At 30.8% G+C, this 21,634-nt stretch overlaps 1 protein-coding gene across 2 annotated transcripts in view; it reads left to right on the top strand.

Moving 5' to 3' along the window:
- The window catches only part of LOC107441632 (GTP-binding protein Di-Ras2), a 65,944-nt gene that overhangs the window by 19,404 nt on the left and 24,906 nt on the right, over nucleotides 1-21,634 (top strand). The gene's annotated exons all lie outside the window — the stretch shown is intronic.

Here is a 21,634-nt window from a genome sequence, read left to right on the forward strand (position 1 = left end):
GTAAAAAGCATCTTCAAAAATTCAACAAAATATGAAAAAGGTTTATCGTGCATTGTAGAGGGGTTCCACAATAAATTTCATCTTTTGACCTGTAAAACTTTTGTTTAGCCTGGGATACAGTTGTCTTCTTCTTCCGCTGCAATGCAGTTTTCGTGGGCCCATCATAGACCAAGGAAGTTACCTCGAGAGCAAAGGTTATCGAAACAAAATGGAACAGAGCGACTATGGAACGAAATCCTTATTGTTTGTTAAAGTAAGAATCTTTAATAAACGTATAATAGGCTATAACTGTGATGACCATTAAAAACGGATAGCTAAAAAACAAGCAAACATTAGAGATGTGACATTGCAAAACAAGCTTATCTACACAGGCGTAGTGAATTAATCAACAAAAACCAATATGGTAGGTCCTTCTTAACTAGTAAAGTGTTATGCAGAGTTTGTCCGCCAGAAATCTTAACTAATTTCCACACAATCGAGGTACCCGCTGATACCCTACCTTCCCTTGCAAATATTTTTCAATGTTACATATTTATAACTATAGTTAAGTTACATTGTAATAGAAAAATTTAACTCTCTGCAGTCACCCATTTTAAATGTACAAATTATTTTTCTGAATGTTTCCTTTTACATCATCTAATTTCTTTTTCGATCTTTTTAAAATTAAATTATAAAAAATGGTGAATTTTTATAGAGAAATAACTTTTGGGTATACAAGAATTCACCATTAAGATTTTTTTCGCACATTTAGTGTAAGAGAAATAATAAAAAATGCATTAAGTGTCTGAAACGCATGAACTGTCTTGTGAATTCTTCATCCACAAGACGCGTGACATACATCAGGAAGAGCACGACTCAAATCATAGCAACCATTGTTCAGTTAATAATGAACATATCGACTGTTCATTTTATATCTTGAGATATTTCTTAGACTAAAATATTTTTTCATGAACTCTATTCATTAATCAGTTAATAGCTCTCTTACATTTATCATAATAAACTGCATACATTTCTTATTATTTTTGCTGATTGATAGTTTTTTTTTTTTTTTAAACAGAAACATGTTTTGGATTTCCTCCATGACATGTTTTTACTCTCCCTAATGCTTTAGAATCCTTTTCTGTTCCGTTTTTGTCTTGCTTTGCACATTATTAACTTTTTACTGTCGGAACAGAATTTCTTTTATGCTGAATAAAAAGAAATCTCATAAATCAGGAGGCCGAAGTTTTATCTATTTTGGCAAATGTACAAATTTATCCTATTATTACATTATTTTCGATTGTAATTTTATCTGCTCTGATTATTATCAGGTTTTTGTTCAAATTTAAATGACTCTTTTAAGAATTTTTCAAGTACAAATGAATGTAAGTTAATGAATATAAGCATTTTTTCTTTTACTTTTTAAACAAAGAACAAAACTAATGATTTAAAGAATCTTGAACATAAATCACAAAATTTACTTAAAGTATAGTTATAATGCCGTAAGCACCATTTTGCCAAAAATTCGAGAGTTTTTTTACTCGTCAGTGGGTTTCTTTTTCTCAAGTTCTCGACAACGACTTCGGCCTTTTTACTCTCGCCATGCACAGTTTATAGCATCTTTTATTTTATTACTTTAGTACTTTTGACACAAAGTATTTTTAAAAACACTTTTAGATATTTTCTTATTTCAAACTGAAATATGATTGGTCAGGATCCTATAATGTTTATGTGCTTCTCGAAATATTCAACCTCTAATGTGCTTAATTTTGTTTCTTTTTGTTACTAAGATTTTATAAATCAAATAGCAGTGGTGGAGCACTCTGCTTATGATATTTGTAAAAATTAATTATTGAGCATGAAAAATATTTTAGAAAAATTTGTAGCTTTTTGTTACTAAGATTTTATAAATCAAATAGTAGTGGTAGAACACTCTGCTTATGAGATTTGTCAAAATTCATTTTTGTGCCAGAAAAATATAGTAAAGAAAATTTTAGCGTTTAAAACTACATCTAAATGTAAATCGTAAAACCGAAAGAAAAAAACTACTCTCAAAACTTGAAGTTCATTAACGATTATGACAAACCCAAATTTCTTAACTAAAAAACAGAACCATGTATCAAAAAATGTTTTAAAAGAAGTAGTGAAACATACTTTTGACTAACAAAATACAAAAATTAATGAGAAAAAATACAAATTTACCACATAATATTATTTACCTGCATAACATAATCATTCTTTCTCCGAGGCTCAAAATATAGTGGTGATTTTTTAATTAAGTATTCCTAACTCACTACAAGCTCAAGCAAAAAACTGAAACTGGGATATAAGAGGAAATAGTTCCATCATTCACATGGATGATCATAAAATATTAAGCAACTGCACTAAATTTTACTTATTAAATCACGAGCATGTTTGCTTGGATTATACGCAAACCATTTTAATTTTTGACGTTGTGGTTAATAAAATTAACTTTTCAAACTCAACGTGCAAGGTTTCGAAATCGGCATTTATTCAGAAGTTTTTCTGAAAACAAATCTTCAAACATTTCTGTTTTATTACAATTATTCCATATTTAAATTTTTTTAATATAAAATATTCATTTTCTAGCGGATTGCTTTCTAAAATGCATCATTATTATACTCAGAAACATTTAAAATTTAAGATAAATGCACTGTGGGTGCATTTACGAACACCTGGTTGGTGTTCGTAAATAGTGGATGTCAATAACACTTATTTAATACATTGTATTGATTTATACCTTGTCCCTTTACTATTTCGTAAATGAATATAATATAAGCAAATATACATTATGTACTACATATAAAAGTAAAACAACTTTCACGGTCTTTTTCAAATCTGATCATTATGGTAGATTTCATCGTGTTGACCACGTTTTAAAATGTGGCATTTCTCCCGAATTATATAAATTAGTTTTAACTACATTTTTAAGTAATTAAAATTACAAATACTATTAAAAATCTCTTATACTCCTTGACAACATTTTGCAGAATAAACAAATCTTATTTTAATGATAGAAAATAAGTATCTCCTAATTTAAAAATCAGCCAAATATTTAACAGAGGTTACCACCTTGGTACAAAATGCCATCCCGGTATTGCTGCATTTTTATGAATAAAAAATTCTATTCCTCACAGCAGTTTAATACATTATAATTGAAATCAAATGATAAATAGAGCTTTACAGGATAATTTTTAAATGTATCAGAACATTTAAACTATCTATTGAATATAAATATTGTTCTTGCTTAGCAAAAGAAACATTTTATTCATGTAAACAAAAACTGTTTAAATCTCATCGAAAAAGAATGACGATTAAAATAAATCTTGAAGTTCACCTAATTGTTCTAAAAAAATAAAAGGAAAGAAAGAAAAAAATACCGAAGAGTAATTTATTTGCTGTTACATATCGAGGAAAATAGGGGCAGTAAAGAGTAGTCAAAATTCGCAGTTCTGTTAAAACTAAACTGTTTGACCTAGAGACTGTCAGATTTAATCAAGATATTCATTGTTTAATTGCGTACAATATATCAATCCTGAAAAGTCACAGATGTTCTACTTATTTTATAAATGATTTTTTTCCATGAAAAGGTCAAGTCACTCTGTAATGAGGTAAAACCGACAGCACATGTTAACTGCGTGGAAAATTTAAAAATATTAAAATTTCCGTCAAAAAGTAGCACATATTTCTATTTTACCCTTCAATTTAAAAAAATTATTCATGTAATATTCATGTGATGTAGTCAAGGTCGTACTCAAGGGGAGAAGGGAGAGAGAGGGACAATTGTCCTGGGGATGCTGAAAGCCCGACCAAAATTCCATACAAAAATATAGTGTTTATTAATCTTCTTTTTAAAAGAAAATAGCAGAGAATTTTTTATAGCTATAAAAAGCTACTACTTTGCATAAAGTGTTTTCAAAAATTCTACAAAATATTAAAATAAGGCTTTTTGGAAAAGGGTGCGCAATAAATTTCATCTCGGGGCCCGTAAAATCTTTGTTCAGCCTTTGATGTAATTATCTTCTTCCTCCGCTGCATTGCCACTTTCGCTGGCCCAGCATAGACACAAATCAAGGAGGTGATGGACCATACAGTACCTGGTTTTACCTTGCGAGCTGAGGTTATCTAAGCGAAACAGAACAGTGCTACTTATCGGACTAAATCCTTATTGCTTGCTAGGGTACGAGTCTTTAGTTAATGTATAAATAAGCTGGACTAAAATAATTTTTATAACTGTAATGACAAGTAAATAAGGATAGCTTAAAAACAAGCGAACATTATAGAGCTGACACAGTAAAACAAACTTAAATTAACAAATGCGGTGAATTAATCAACAACAACACGACAATATAATAGGTCCTTCTTCTTGACAAGTTAAGTGTAATTCAGAGTTTATCCGGTGGAAAACAAAACTAATTCCCATCCAATCGAGGTACCCAGTTTCACCCCACCACCCCTAATGTAACCCCTGATTTTTCCCTAATTTTACCTAGAAACGCACACTTGTGAGCTCATTAGTGTGGAAGGTAGAAATTTCGCCTTCCACTACTTACGCCGGGGTTCTATTTCCCTTGCTAATAATAACTGGATGCTTGATTTGATTGCGATCGTATCTTAGTGGTTCGGAATCTATTTTAATGTAGTGTTCCCGACATTCTCTGAGCCGAAAAAGTCCACCTGTTGGTTGAGGAGGCTGGTTGATTACTACCACAATCTGGTGAAAAGAAATGGGGTATGCGTCTGTCTCTGTAAGACGCTCACTAAATGCTGCCAGTGATGCTTAACTTCGGTGATCTACTGGGAACCGTGTCACTGTGGAACGCTTCCTCCATTGAAAAATGAACTAAAAGTACTGCCTGCCTCTACCTAGGGAGGTGGGTAGGTACCTTATTTACGTCGCACTTGAACTGCACAATGGGCTTTTAGCGACGATCTGGAAAACATCCCTGAGGATGATTCGAACACATGCCATTGCAATTTTGATCCTCTGCAGAAGGGATGACTCCCTGCTTTGGTAGCACGATAACCTGCCCGCGAAGCCGGGCACTTTACGGTAGAACAGTTTAACGAGGACCGATACCGTGCACCCTAGGTCCCTACGCAGGTGGATCGAAGTGGTTATTCATCCGCTTACGGGCTGCGGTCAGTGATGCTTGACATCGGTGTTCTGCTGGGAACAGCGTCTTTACGATAAGTCCACTGCGGAACCTGCCTCTTCCTCTTGGTCAAGGGTAGTTAGAATCCCGATAGTAGAGCTCTTACACCTGATTATGTGACCGTACATGCATTATTTGTAAAGCTACAACGGTTAAGAATAAATACCAGATCGTCACCAATAACCCATTAATTATTCTCTAGAGCTGCGTTGACAACCAAAACCCCTTGCAATTAATCTCCGTTTGCTTTTTGATTGTAAAATTAACATCTGTTTTCTGAATGTTTTTATTTTTGTTCCCAGTGAGATTCGTTTTATGAGCCTTCCATAGAGTTGATTTGTTGCTTACGTTCGCTTAACTATCAGAAATTGCGATTGCTCAGAATTCAATAAAATCACTAAACTCTTCCACAAATCGCAGCTAAATAAAGAATTCGCAATACTAACTCGATCCACAGGTTATCGACTTCTATCGTATCTAAGCAACAAAGCTCATAAATATACTAATTTTTATCTTTATTCCATAGAATTGCAAGTCGTCTTGCAGTGCACTGATCGTTAAGACACGGTTCCTAGCAGATCACCGAAGTCAAGCATCACTGGCTACGGTCGGCCAATGTGCGGGTGGGTGACCACTTGGAGCAGTCTGCGTAGGGACTGAGGGTGCGCGGTATTGGTCCTCGTTAAACTATTCTACCGTAAAGTGCTCGACTTCGCGTGCAGGTCGTCGGGCTACCGAAGCGGGGGTGCCATCCCCTCTGCAGAGGATCAAAATTATGAGGGCATGTCTTTGGATCATCCTCAGGGATGTTTCCCAGACCGTCGCCAATAGCCCATTGTGCAGCTCTAGTGCGACGTAAATGAACTACAACAACAACAAGAATTGCAAGTCAGTTTTTAATTCAAAGTGAGATACCGCAATTTCCAATTTTTCTGACCAATAAGAAAGCAGAGATAACAATATACTCGTTTTTAGACAATTATTTTTTTATGTTATATTGCAAAACAAGCCTTAAATTTCCGTACAACAAATTTCACTCATTTTTAAATCTTACTATACATAAAAATCTAATGATATTGTCGCAGTTTTCCATTGTTGTCAGTGTATTTTTATTGGCCGGGAAATGACGTGGTGGAATCCAGTTTTTCCTCATTTATTTCCATAATGTTTTGGTTGTCGTCAGCTTAAAATTAGTAAAAGTCATAAAAGTATTGTTTTTCTATAAATATTCTTGTATCCCTAATTTAAAGTTTCTTGTGAAATTTTCCTGTACTCCTATTATTAAGCTCTTAATTCAAGAGTTTAAAACTAAGAGAATTGTTGTTTTTTCATTATTATAATGTAATTCTGCGCTACATTTTACGATAAAATTATTTAGAAAGGTGGTCTAATCTTATTAACTGTTTCACAATTATTATTTTTGTGCAAATAACATTAATAAACTGTCATAAATTACAGTTAAAGAGATCTGTTCAATGATTTAGAACTTAACGATCGGCTTCATGCCCATTGAGATGCAAGCAAAATTAGTAGTTAATATATCCTCCCGTTTTGTAAGCGAAAATATAAAATTAGGGTTGTGAACTTATCAAATTTGTTTGAACAATATAATGTTATAACAATATAAATACTATTTCGTAAAGTGAATATTTAGAAAAATTATTTCTGTTCACCAGTAGATCGAAATATTATTAATACTAATAGATAATATTGGGACGTGGGATGTGGAGGAACACACGTAAGCAAACAGAATTCCTTTTAATACATATATGTTAAGTGAATAATTTTAACTTTACTAGAAAAAAAAATTTCTGCCAAAAAATAACAATTATTACATCGTTGTTGGTGAGTGGCAGCGAACATGGGGCTTAGCCCCCTACTATGATTAAGAAAGTTGATGCGATTAAAATGAAGTCAAGATTCATACCTATGACATTTCAGGAAATATTGTTTAAAAAAAGGGTATTAAATTATTCTTAATGAAACAAAAGTATTTCTTTTTAGTGTTGGCGTTGAGTCAAATGACCATGAAATCGCTACCATTCGAACAATTTTTATTAAGCGAAGAAAATGTTCGAGCCAAATCCATTAACCAAATTTCAATAAAGTGACTTCTGCCCCACCCATTTTTAAGCTCGCGATGAAGCTTGAGATGGTCTAGTTTTTATGTATCGCAGTTTTAGTCGTTTTCTATTTATTGTCAAAGTATTTTAAGCTAAGTAAAATGCAATGTTTTTGCGTATTTATTAGCTTTTGCAAATGTTTTTAGTCTTTTTCAATTTTTTTTTTTGGACTTTATGTCATAAAATGATAAAAAGCACTCTCCTCTATACCAACTTTTAAAAGCTATCATAACATCATTGGTGGAGTTTTTTTCTTCCTAGTAATTAGAATAAAAGACGGTATATCCTAAATGATAGAGCACTCGCCTTCCAAAGAGACAACTCAGGCTCGAATCCTAATAATTATCCGCACCGGCCATAGTGCTGACTTTAAATAACCCCAGTAGCGAATACAATAATGAATTAGAGCACCCTTGTCGTCCAGTTAAACGTGAGGGTCTTGTGTGGCTTTTTGTAACACAAATGCTTTCCAGAGAAAAAGTTCCAGGAAGAAAAAATCCATCTCAAAGAAAAACCTGCCCCAATTCCCGATCTAGGAGTTCTCTTGTCTTCTGGGTAGAGATTAAAATTGCAAGGCTGTATTGAGCTTTTCTATCAGCAAACCTAAAATGTGCTAGCTATTCATTCAATAAAATCAAACAGTGCTAGAAGCTATCTGGCGTAAAAATAAAACAGAAAGGAACGAGACAACATAACTGGTTAAAAAAGGTCAACGGGACATAGATTAATATTTATACAGATTTAAAAAAGTTAAATCTAATTCCGTTCGAATAAAATCATTATTGAACAATTTCTTTAGCGTTTCAAAACCGTATTTAACATCGATTTTAAAAAAATAATCATCTCAAAAACTTTTCAATTGCTTCTTAATGAAAATTTTTGTGTTAAACTTTTTTCTTAAGCATGTCAATTAAACATTAATGCCATACGTTTCATAAATATTTTAATTATTATACTCAACATTGCAATAAAACATATCAGAAATATAAAAACGTGCATGATTTTTATTGAAGAAAGGGTGACATTAAAAAATATTAAATGTTTACTAAAATTTATTTTTTGCATGGAATTCTCTTTGGAACTTGAAATAACATCTGCACTAATTAATTAGCATATTTGAAATCCCCCTCCTGAACCATTAAGAAAGAGTCATTGGAACGTGAAGATCCGATTCCACTTGATAAAAAATTATTGAGAGAGGTCTGTTTTATATATATATATGGNAAAGCAGAACCAAGTTCAAAATGAAGAATAAAACAAAGAAAAATTATAGACATATGAAAAAAAAGAGGTAAAATAACAAGTGAATAATAAGTGAAAAATAACAAACAACAGTTTATATAATATATTTTAAAAAAAGAAGAAGAAAGAGGATGAAATTTTATTTAAAAAACCGGAAAAATAAAACCGGGAAAAAAAAAGATATAATCTTTTCTTCAGCCCACACGATTATATCCGATTTTCTGTCCTTTTAAGTTGATCTGATTGTGCTACTCGCTTTATAGTCCCTTTTAAATGTTTTTTATTTTATTTTATTTTCTGTTTTTACATGCTATTTTTACTTTATGTGATCTTTTTTATTTGTTGTTATTTTTATAAAAAAAAAATTTTGAGTGCTCCTCACACTATTGTATTAATATATTTTGCTTTGGCTTTATTGATACAATATCAGAAAGCACTCTGTTTTGCGGCGTGGAGAATGCGGCGTGGAAATGTAGAATAAAACAAAGAAAAATTATAGACATATGAAAAGAAAGGGGGGGGGGAAATAATAAGTAAAAAAATAACTAACAACAGTTTAAAAAAAAACAAGAAAAAAAAGATTAAATTTTATTTAAAAAACCGGAAAGAAAAGATATAATCTTTTCATCAGCCCACACGATTATATCCGCAAAACAAAGTGCTTTCCGATATTGTATCAATAAAGCCAAAGCAAAATATATTAATATAATAGTGTGAGGAGCACTCAAAAAAATTTTTTATAAAAATTACCAAATATTATCAAATAAAATAGAACACAAAAAGTAAAAATAAATAAAAATGACATGTAAAAACAGATATTGTGTGTGTTTTCCAAAGAGAAAAATCGTTCAATAGTTCATGACCACCCTGAAATTAATGAAGCAAACTTTTTGCGATATGCATAAATCTATGTTAAGATATTATGGCCATGTGATACCAATACCAAAAATCTTCAAAACCACTTAACTTCGAAACAGCCTTAAAAAACAAAACCTTTGTCAGGAGGTTGGTCTTCGAATAAAATTAAAAAAAATTGGAACCAGTAAGGGTTAAAGTCGTAAATTTAAAACAATCTGTTTATACATATCGTTTGTTCCTTTAGCTGAAATAAATAAATAAGAAACCTTCAAAGTAGTTCTTAAGGGAAAAACTATTACGAACGAGAGCCATTTAAGTTTCCCTCACAAAAGTAGGACCAAAAATACTCCAAATGCTTTCCAAAAACAAAAACGTCAACAAAAAACTGAAAGTATTGAAAACTAGATTGTGGAATTTACTGCCGATAGCAGCTTTTTTTCCTCCTGAAAATAAGCTATACAATTGAGTTTAGGTCTAATAGACTGGGATTGTCTTAACTATGTTCATGAAAAAAATTAAAGGCAAAGAATTAAACTATTTTCCCGAAAACTGTTGTTTGCTTATTTTACTTTTTAAGGATGTTTTTCAAAGCTGTATTGCTACGAAAAATAAAAATGCCGCATTTTCAGTGCCTTACATTTTACTCAAAACTTTACTTTTAAACTATTTATCCTAACTTGCGAGAAAGACTTGTCTGGATTTTAAAAAAAAAAAACAAATAGCTTAATGATTTTATTTTTAAAAAATTTAACTTCTTGAAAAATCGCCAATTTGGCAAGATTGTTATGATTCCAACTTATTTTTATAAGCCCAAATAATGCAGTTTTGAAATAATTTTTCAAATATTATAAAAGAATATTAAGAATATTAATCGAAGAATTAAAAAAAAAGATTAATCGAATCATTTCCGAAATTAATCAGACAATTAAAAGGGCTCTGATATTTTTCCTTATTTGGTGATTCGATAGATTTTAATGCTATTTTTTTTCTTCGTGTAAATTTTGTGTTATTTTTAAAACCCTAAAATTACATATCATTTGATGTAATATGTTCAGTTTTGAAAAAAAAACCTGAAAGTTTATAATTATGGTGACCTGCATATGTTAGAAGTCTTCCTTTTAATATTTTATCTATAAATTTGAAATGCCTTAGCTGTAATATTTCATTTTTACAATTTTTATATTAAATAAATCACTTAAAAAAGATTGATTTAGCAGTTTTTTTTTCAGGTTTTTCTCTTTGTTGTTATGACCATTAATGCTGTAAAATATCTTATTAAATTATATTTACATAAGTTCTAGACAATATAAATAACACATTAATATTGTCTGGCATTATTTCTGTCAATATCGGTAAATCAATATGGTTTATGCTGATAATCAAAACAACGATAATAGCTTGAAAAGATCGCTAACAAATTAAGCAAATAATTCAAAAAACATAATGTCCAATAATGAATGGTTTTTATCACTTCTAAATTTAGCTGTTTGGTTTCATTGCACAATCATTGTGGTTTTACTATTGGCAGCATAAAACAATTTACTTAAAAATAGAATATTCTAGTGAGAATTCCAAAATTAATTTCGTCACGTAAATGCAAGTAGTATTTAACATAAAGCATTAAAGCAAGTTTCTTTTTGTATTATTTCTTTTATTTTCTATACAGAAATTTTTTTAAGGACTTCAATACATAAATTAAGATAATTTATTCCGAAAGCTTCAAAATTTTGTGGAATAAGAATGTCAACTATAAATGCCAACTTTGGAATAAAAATATCATGCGTGTCACTTTTACTTTTTCAAACGTTCCAATTAAAGAAGGAAAATGATAATTGCATTTTGATTATAATATTTTTATTCAAAATGCCCATTATTTCCTCCAACTAAATTGCAAATATTTTTCAAATATACACTCTTGCTAATATAATGCTTTTTAATAATTATTTATTATTTATTCAATAATAGACAAAACTTTGAATTGATTTGAAAACTTATTCACAAATTTTTACATCATTTTAAAGAATGTAGAGCAAGATGTTAAAATTCGTCAAATTTGACCGCGGTTCCATGTTATCCGATTAAAAACGTACTAAAACTTCTTACAACGTGCAAGAAATTATCAGACTCAAAATCTGTGGTTAAAAAAATTTCCTCATTCAATTAAGATTCAAAACAGGTTTTAAATAAGTGAGTTTAAATTCCATTTTTTAAGATGTTAATTATTAAGGGGTGGGGTGTAGTGAATAGAGAAATGTCATTTGATTATATGTCAAAATGCCCATTCTAAGTGATGAAAACTATTTGTTTTTAAGATTTCTTTTAAGTTTTTTTTTTACTGAATTTTATAGAGAACTTTTGACATATCACCAAAAATTTGAAATTATTTTAAAATAGGTAATAAATTTCTGACTTAAATTCAGTCTTCTATTATTACGATCCTCTTATTTATGAAGTTCTTCGTATGAAATACAAAATTTTATATTATAATACTATAAAGCTTCAAAATATATTGTTTTCAAATACCGATATTTGTATATTTTTCATACTATAAAATAAGATTTTTTCCATTGTACATGCTCTCGAAGCTTATCAAATACGCTCTCTATATTTGAATTGCAAGCAAATAAAATTTTTGAAATAAAACCTTTAAATTTGAGATTAACTATATAGACAACTTTCAGAAAAGTTTCTTAAACTCTTTCTTCTAGTCCTAACGCATAGTCTCTTCTTTAAAAAAAGAGACAAATATAACATTCTCATGTAGAATTTCTGTTGTCCTCATCGTCGTTTTTTTAACTTTTTCATTTGAAGCATTTCTTTTATTTCTTGATAATAAGAGTCTAGACATTTGTTATGATTTTTTTCTTTTGCAGTCGTCCGAGATAGCGAAAACTTCTTTGAAAATTAAATTAATCCGATTTTGAAGATCAGACGCGACGAAAATACAGATGTTTAGAATTGCCAGATCTATAAGACAAGCAAGGAGGAGAACTGATTCCCTAATGAACTATTTACTACACTATGAGAACTATTTACTGAAAAAACTGATTATGAGAACTGTTATTCTAAAATACTATCAACTTTGTATTAAAGGAATGTATGGGAAATGCTCATTAACCCTTTAACTTAATTATTTTCTAAGTAAGGAGGTAAGGACTTTTAAAATAAGTGTTTAAGCACGTTTTAGTGGGGTCTAATGCAGTAATTAAACGAATCTGAACTTTCACATTCCTATCATTCTCGCAACTTTGATGTAAGGAAGGTTAGCCCAGAGCCACTGAATTCTTAGGTACTTTACAGTTTGTCACCAGGCAGTAATTAAGCTGATCAATACTACCAGCATTTAATTGAATTAATATCGTAATCCATCTTGTAGCTTTGATACAAGGGAAAAGTGGGCAAAGGGCCATTTGAGTCTTAGGCAATTAAACAAATTATTTCAATTGACTGTTATTTTTATATTTTTCGCAACTATGATGAAAGGATAAAGTAATCACATAGTCATTTGAGCCTTAAACATACTTTAAAGTACTCTCATTACGTCGTAATGGAACGAATCAAAATTGTTAAAATAAATTGATTTGTTTAACATTCTTGAAACTTTGATGCACAGAAAAGGGGAGATAACACCATTTGAGTCTGAGGCACTTTATAGTGCTATCATAACCCTTTTATTAAACGAATCAAAACTATTTAAACGAATTGTTACTTGAGTATTAGGCACTTTATAATACTATCATAACGCTTGTAATGAAGCAAATCCAAACTTTTTAATATAATCAATATTCTTATCTTTCTCTCAACTTAGATATAACGGGTTAGCAAGCATAAAGGTATTCGACACTTAGGTCTCATGAATCTAATTTTTTTTTAAATTATTTTTTTAACTGAAGAAATCGAAAGGCAAACGATTTATGGGTCTGTTTCAGTCGCGGTGGCTCAGGGGTAAGTGCGTCCGTCTTTCAATGATGTGAACCGGGTTCGAAACCCAGTGATGACTGGTCGATACGAATTCCCCTCCCGGCTCGCATCAACAACAGTGCTGACTTAAAATACCCTCAGTGGTAGACGGATCATGGGTTAGAGTCTCTTTGCCATCGGGCTAACCGTGGGAAGTTTTCATGGTTTTCTTCCCTATGTAACGTAAATGGGGCTAGTTCCATCAAACAGTCCTCCATAAATGCAAATTTTTTCTCCCAATACTTGATCCAGAAGCTCCCTTATCTTCTAGATTGTATTAAAAACTACAAGGCTACGGAGTTGAACATAAGTAGTCGTAAACCCAAAACGTAGGTCGGTTGTTCAGCGACGGTCATTAAAAAAAATAAAATAAGCTTGTCTATAAACACATAATGGCGCAGATTTTTCTTTTACAAACAAATCAGATGCTTTATCGTGTCACAAGAGAGAAACGAATATTATTACTTGATAAATAGCTACTAAATTAATGTGGTTCCAAAAAAGTACATACTTGTATAAGAACTTCAAAATTATTCGTATTAAATTACTATGCTACATTTTTACAACTAAAGTTCCCCCAAATGAATAAAATGGGACAAAAATTTATTCATATAACATCAACAAAAAAAAATAAAGAACTTCTGAATTATGCGCATTAAATTACTATGCTGCATTTTTATTACTTAAGAGTTCCCGCTAATGAATAAAATGGGACAAAAATTTATTCATATAACACCAACAAAAAAAAAGATCTTAGGAACTATGTGTATTAAATTACTATGTTACATTTTTACAACTTAAGTTCCCCCTCATGAATAAAATGGAACAAAAATGGGTTCATATAACACCAAAATAAAATAAAGAACTTCAGAATTACGCGTATTAAATTACTATGATTCATATTTATAACTTAAGTTCAACCTAATGAATAAAATGGAACAAAAATGTGTTCATATTACACCAAAATAAAATAAAGAACTTCAGAATTATGCGTATTAAATTACTATGCTACATTTTCACAACTTAAGTTCCCCCCAATGAATAAAATGGAGCAAAAATGTGTTCATATTGCACCAAAATAAAATAAAGAACTTCGGAATTATGCGTATTAAATTACCATGCTGCATTTTTACAACTTAAGTTCCCCCTCATGAATAAAATAAAACAAAAATGTGTTCATATTACACCAAAATAAAATAAAGAACTTCGGAATTATGCGTTTTAAATTACCATGCTGCATTTTTATAACTTAAGTTCCCCCTAATGAATAAAATGGAACAAAAATGGGTTCATATAACACCAAAATAAAATAAAGAACTTCAGAATTACGCGTATTAAATTACTATGATTCATATTTATAATTTAAGTTCCCCCTCATGAATAAAATGGAACAAAAATGGGTTCATATAACACCAAAATAAAATAAAGAACTTCAGAATTACGCGTATTAAATTACTATGATTCATATTTATAACTTAAGTTCTCCCCAATGAATAAAATGGAACAAAAAAGTGTTCATATTACACCAAAATAAAATAAGGAACTTCAGAATTGTGCGTATTAAATTAGTATGCTGCATTTTTACAACTTAAGTTCCCCCCAATGAATAAAATGGAGCAAAAATGTGTTCATATTGCACCAAAATAAAATAAAGAACTTCGGAATTATGCGTATTAAATTACCACGCTGCATTTTTACACCTTACGTTCCCCCTCATGAATAAAATAGAACAAAAATGTGTTCATATTACACCGAAATAAAATAAAGAACTTCAGAATTGTGCGTATTAAATTACTATGATTCATTTTTACAACTTAAGTTCCCCCTAATGAATAAAATGGAACAAAAATGTGCTCATATTACACCAAAATAGAATAAAGAACTTCAGAATTGTGCGTATTAAATTACTATGCTACATTTTTACAACTTAAGTTCCCCCTAATGTATAAAATGGAACAAAAATGTGTTCATATTACACCAAAATAGAATAAAGAACTTCAGAATTGTGCGTATTAAATTACTATGCTACATTTTTACTACTTAAGTTCCCCCTAATGAATAAAATGGAACAAAAATGTGTTCATATTACACCAAAATAAAATAAAGAACTTCAGAATTGTGCGTATTAAATTACTATGATTCATTTTTACAACTTAAGTTCCCCCTAATGAATAAAATGAACAAAAATGTGTTCATATTACACCAAAATAGAATAAAGAACTTCAGAATTGTGCGTATTAAATTACTATGCTACATTTTTACAACTTAAGTTCCCCCTAATTAATAAAACGGAACAAAAAATAAAAAGATTGTTTTGTTTTTTAACCTTTAATTATCTCATCACTCTTTATTTTAAATACAAAAAAAAATGAAAAATCAAAACTGGAGAGTTCCCATACCAACTCGCCTTAATTGGGTCGCCACTTCACAAACTTAAATGCGGAAGAAAACTTTCTAAACATCAAATAAAGTTTGATAGAGTTTACTTAATCTACTCTTCCTCATAGATTAATATTTTCCTTGGAGAACGTAAACTACCTTCCAAATCCCTATTGAAACGGGATCTTTCAGGTTCTAAAGGAACAGATTTTTTTTTTTCTCAATCCAAAAAATGAGATGCGTGGGAACTGGAAAAGTCTTGCCCCAATCTTACTCCAGATTCCACGGTCCCGACACAAAGAGCATGCGCAGTGGATGCGACTATCGATTCCTTGTCTCTGTAACCGTCACTGGGAGCTGCTCTACATCTACGGAAAAGGAGGAGAAGGAAAAGCAATTGGGATTCCCTGTCCCGCCTATCCAAAAATGTTGCTCTTTTTTTTTTTCCTCTCTCTCTTCTCACTCATTTATTTTGTTTGATTACGCCATGGTAAATAGCAATGTGCATTTAATGAAAATAGGTTTCTGACTTTTCGTTTATTGCAACAAGATATTTCCTTACTACTCAAAAGCTATAAAAATATTTTGATGCATATTCAACGATATCATGAAATATTACGAAAATGATTTTTTGCGTATCAAAGTTATTTTGAAATGCTTTTAATGTGCCCCATTACAGGTGCCGTATTTTTTTCCCTCCAAATAAATACTTTTCACCTTGAAAATAGCGCTCGTAAGAATCATTAGAAACTTTGCAAAATGTATATTTTATAGGGTGCTTCCATTTTTAAAATGCTCTTTAAATTTTTTAAGATTTGTTTAGAAGATTTCAGTAGTTTATGATCACTTCTTAACATCAAATCTTATTCCCGAGATAGCTATTTGAGGGGATTTCCATCGGAAATTTTTAACTTGTTTTTATTTATTCATAGTGCGCACATATATTAATAAAAATTTCCTAAATAATCAAAGAGTTCTTGTTCCTGACCATTATCGATTTTTAACTCTTCTTAAGTACTATGTTTTCACAAATCCAACATCCACAATATCTTTTGAAATCTATTGAAATATTAATAAAGTGACACCCAATTCAGTGTTCTCCTTTTTTTCCGCTAAAACTAGTTTTAGTCAAATTTTAAAGTTTTAATTTTATTACGAACCTTTATTTCTTACTTTTAACGTACAATTTAGCATCAAGCTATGATTACTTTAAATTAAATTTTTTAAGTAAATTTTAATAAAATTTTTACATCATTAATTAACTGATATTTTGGGAAAAAGATCTTATTTTAATCTTACAGCTTTCAATGATTTTGTCAAGTCAGTAAACCGGTGGTTGAAAGCAAAATGGTTGCCTTTGAGTGTTTTAGAAAAGTGCATATGATATCATCCGTAAAGTGCATATGATACGAAAATTTCATATGATAACAAACAATCAACAAAGGAAAAAGCATGTTTCTTGGTGGCTTAAAGTGCAAGCTTCATAAGGGAGTAGTATAAAAAATCGACATAATATTATTGAAGCCAATGATGCTGAATTACAATCGGGAGTGAATTTTAATTGAAATAAAAAAGCAAAAATAAGTTCGAAAAGGCAAAAGAAACTTATTTTTTAGGGAAACCTTGAAAAATCACCATGCTATTATTGACTCCAATGAGGCTTAATTAATTTTGGTAATATGTAAAAATAGAAATAAAAACATATACTATGTACTAAAAAACAATATCAATAGACAAATAGTGCTAAATCGTGTAGGAAAAGCGTACAAATCGCCATATTATTGACGTTTATGTTTTTATACTTAATTAATTTTGGTAATTACTAATTGCCATTAAAAAAATAAGCTATATACTCTAAGTACTGAAAAGTAAAAAGTATAGAGAAATGACGCAACTAAGTTTAGGACAAAGTAAGAAATCTCTATATTATTATTGACGCCAATGATGCGTAATTAATATTGCTAATAGGCACTACTAGTTTTAAAGTAATTGGTTCAGTTTTAATATTTACCAAATGTAGTATGATAAAATAATAATAATAGTAAATGTATGATAAAACTGAAACAATACTGGGAAGCTTTAATGTAGATAATGTGAAAAGAGTTTTTTTGCTGTCCCTCTAAAGGGATAAATACAGAAGAAAATGGCATAATTGTGGTAATTCTTTTCTTCTTAGCAGCAGCAATTGATACACATATCATTCGCTGGAGCGTTCAAGCACTCCCCACAAGCATACTGGGAGAATAACGTAAATTAACATATAATTAAAAATGCAACATAAAAACATTAAAAGATTATAAATATTTAAAACATTAGAGCATTAAAAACAATGAAAACAATAGAACATAGAAGAAGTATAAAAAATATCAAAAACAGTAACATAAACCAAGAGTTAATAGAAAGTCATTCAGTTTGCAGGGCTTGTAATAGCTCACGAGCCCTCCAGTATCTGTCGTACATACTTCCTACAACTAATCGGCATATCCCTGGGTACTCATCACTCATTAGGTTGTCCTCCTTGCACAGAATTCAATTTGGGTAAGGAAGATACTCAAGTCTGGAGACGTGAGCGACAAGACAGCCATGCCCGGTTGCCAACCTAAATTCTGAATAAATTTAATTTTTGTTTTCATGGGATGAACTACTGCAAAAGTGTCTTGCCACCGGGAAGGACAAAATGTAACAATAAGTTTAAAAAATGAATTATTTTAGCTTTACTAATTTTGTTATATGTCTTTCAGTTTTGTACAGGATTTCTCAGTGTTGTTTATTTCTGATATATTTATTGCTTACTTTTTTCCATACTCTCATAATATCAGCTAGTATTCAATAAAATGTCACTTAGTTCTGCTTTGTGGTGTGGTTGCTGAATACATTTTAATGAATCGAGGTCACGATCTTCGTAAAATTTTAAATGACTTGTGAATAATTGATTTTATGAATAATTAATATTATTAGAACACTAACTATCCAGGATCACCATCTGTGATCTTTAAATGTTTTCTTTTTCTTTGGTTATATTCCTCTTACACAGAACACGATGATGTTTCATAAAATGTTTTGTCTTTTTTTCTTTTTCTTTTTTTTGGGTTTAAAATTATTATTTTTTTTACAATTTCATTTTGGACATTAAAGCGTCTTTCAAAGAAAGATGGAAAAACTGATAATTCCTTCCCCCCTAAAAATTTGAAAGTCATAGCTTAATCAGCTGATCTTCTAAAACTCCTTTGTTAAATTATTCAAATTTTCAAAATAAAAATAATAATAATTTAATTAATGATAATAGTGATAATTTTTTACTGATACATAATAAGACGCATCACTAAAAATTAATTCAAAAATTAAAATTTTGAAAATCCGATTTATTTTTTTTTAAATTTGAGGGTTATTAAAAATTTGCAACCTTTTTTTATAATTTTTGTGTTTGAATTATACATTTTCTAACAAGACTAAATACCTTTTTTTATCAATTTTTTTTTTCAAAAAATACCTTAAATTTCAAAGTTGGAAAAAAAAAGAATTTTCGAATCAGAATTCTCTTTATGGTAGTTTTAAATACGAAGCAGATCATGCAAAAAGGCAATGGAGGAATTTTCAGGGTTTTTCTGAGTAAAAATAGGGCAAAACTTGCAGTAAACACATCATCTATCATCTTTTAAACCTCCTATTACAGAATACGTGCGAGAGATTGTTTACCCAGTTTCCATAGCAACAACAACAATGCAAAGACGTGAGATATAATAACGAATACTCTCATAATATTTGGAGATTGAAGCTCTGATTTTCAAACCAAACAATAACAATACTTTATTCTATAAATATTTTTTCCATATCTATTTCTTTTCAGTACAATATTATAAAATGTGAATGAAAAGTACGTTACGTGTAAAAAGTACGTTACGCCTTATTACTTAATATTTCTTTATTATGGTTATTATTATTATTAATTTGATTTTTCTGAGAAATATGTTTAAGGAGGACTACTTTTCGAAAATGCACATAACTTTTAATTATTAATATAAAATTAGTCCCCAAACAACTTTTGTTCATGTTATATCCCCAAAAAGTTTTTTTTTGTAAAATTTAAATCACTTCATATTTTTCAGGTCAATTCCATTCATTCTATAGAATGTTGGATTAAGACATCAACGGTGATATCGTTGAAAAAATAATCTATCCCTCTTTTTCTATTACTTTGACATTGCTAAAGATTATTAACCTATTGACAAAAACAATATATCCTACTATAGAAAAAGCTTAAAATGTAAGCACACCGGACAAAAAATTAGTCACCCTTAGAGAAATCATGAAAAACATCATTTAATCGCGTGTAACACCGCCTCTGGATATGATAACCACCTAGATTTGGTTAGGAAGGGAGTCCACAATGTTTTGCAGGTACGTTGAATCCAGTATAAGCCACTCGCTGAGGATTTGATCACGCAAATCCACCAAATTGCAAGGATGCTGATTTCCACGTTTTACCTGTTGTTCCAGCATATCCCACATATATTCAATGGGGTTCAAGTCGGGTGATTTTGCAGGGCAGTCGAGATGTAATTGAGTAGCTGAGTGTTCGTAAAACTAGTCACAGATTCTTCCACCCCGATGAACTTTGTTGTAGTCATCTTTATAAATAGGGGTATCGACAACACACTTTTCATGAAGATGTTGATTGAAAGGCAACATCTAATCATCCGGAATGTTCAAATAAACATGTTGGTTCATGTTAGTGGTCATATGAGCGAGGGGGTCCAATTCATAGTAAGGAAAACACCCCCAAAACATGACAGACCCACCCTCGGCCTGAACCTGACCTTGCACACAGTCAGTATGATATGCTTCATATGCTCTTAGTAGCACTCGACAAAGTGCGTCTTTTGAATGAAGGCAAAACCGTGATTCTTCAGACCATATTACATTTCGCCAATCAGCAACTGTCCATTTTCAGTGACTTCCAGCCCACTGAAGTCGCGCAGCTTAATGTGCCTGCGTTAGCAATGGCCTCTTACGAGGTGTTCAACTCCAAATGTCCATTGCATGCAGCTCATGTCGCAATGTTTCTCACTATCAGGTTAGGATGGACCTTCATATATAAACTGAAGCAATTCCTGTTGGGATTGGAAGCGATTTTGAATGACAAGTCGGGAAACACGTCTCTGGTCATTTTCATGCAGGATCTTTTCTGACCACAATTCTGATGTCGTCTTTCGTGACCACGTGTATTACACAACTGCTTGTAGACACGTTGAACAGTTCGCATCGAAACACCAACAAATCCAGAAACTTCATTCACTGTATGACCATGGGGACGGCCAAACACAATTGCCACTCTATCACATCCTTACACTTACCCATATTTACACACAATTTGCACTTCAAACAAAAATATCTCACTGATAGCTACTTGCCTTTGATCACGTTGAAGCAATGAGTACACAGTTGAGCACGTCACTGGACCACCGCGTCATTTAACGAGACCTAACGATTCATCACTGCTTGCTAACTAGGGTGACTAATTTTTTGTCCGGTGAGCTTACTAATTTTGATCTTTTCTGAAACTTTTAAGTTACAAAAGTAAATAAGAAAAATGACTAAAAATAAAGTTAAATGGTGCGATTTTAATAACTCAAGAAGAGTTATTTTTTTGTGTTTGTATGTGTGTTCCAAGTTTCTAGTTTTTCATCCATATATATATATATATATATATATATATATATACAGTATATAAGCAACAATTTCTCAATTTTAACGCTATTTTATGCACTAAGAAATATACGCATACTTTCTACCCCATATTCTAGGTCTATACTTATTTCCATTAGTATGGTATGCTATAATTTAACTCTTGACGTTGTTTGAAAATTGCAAAATAATCATATGGGGAGATATAGAACCATTTATATATACAGTATT

Source organism: Parasteatoda tepidariorum, chromosome 1 (genome assembly GCF_043381705.1).
Source record: "Parasteatoda tepidariorum isolate YZ-2023 chromosome 1, CAS_Ptep_4.0, whole genome shotgun sequence".
Taxonomy (NCBI): domain Eukaryota; kingdom Metazoa; phylum Arthropoda; class Arachnida; order Araneae; family Theridiidae; genus Parasteatoda; species Parasteatoda tepidariorum.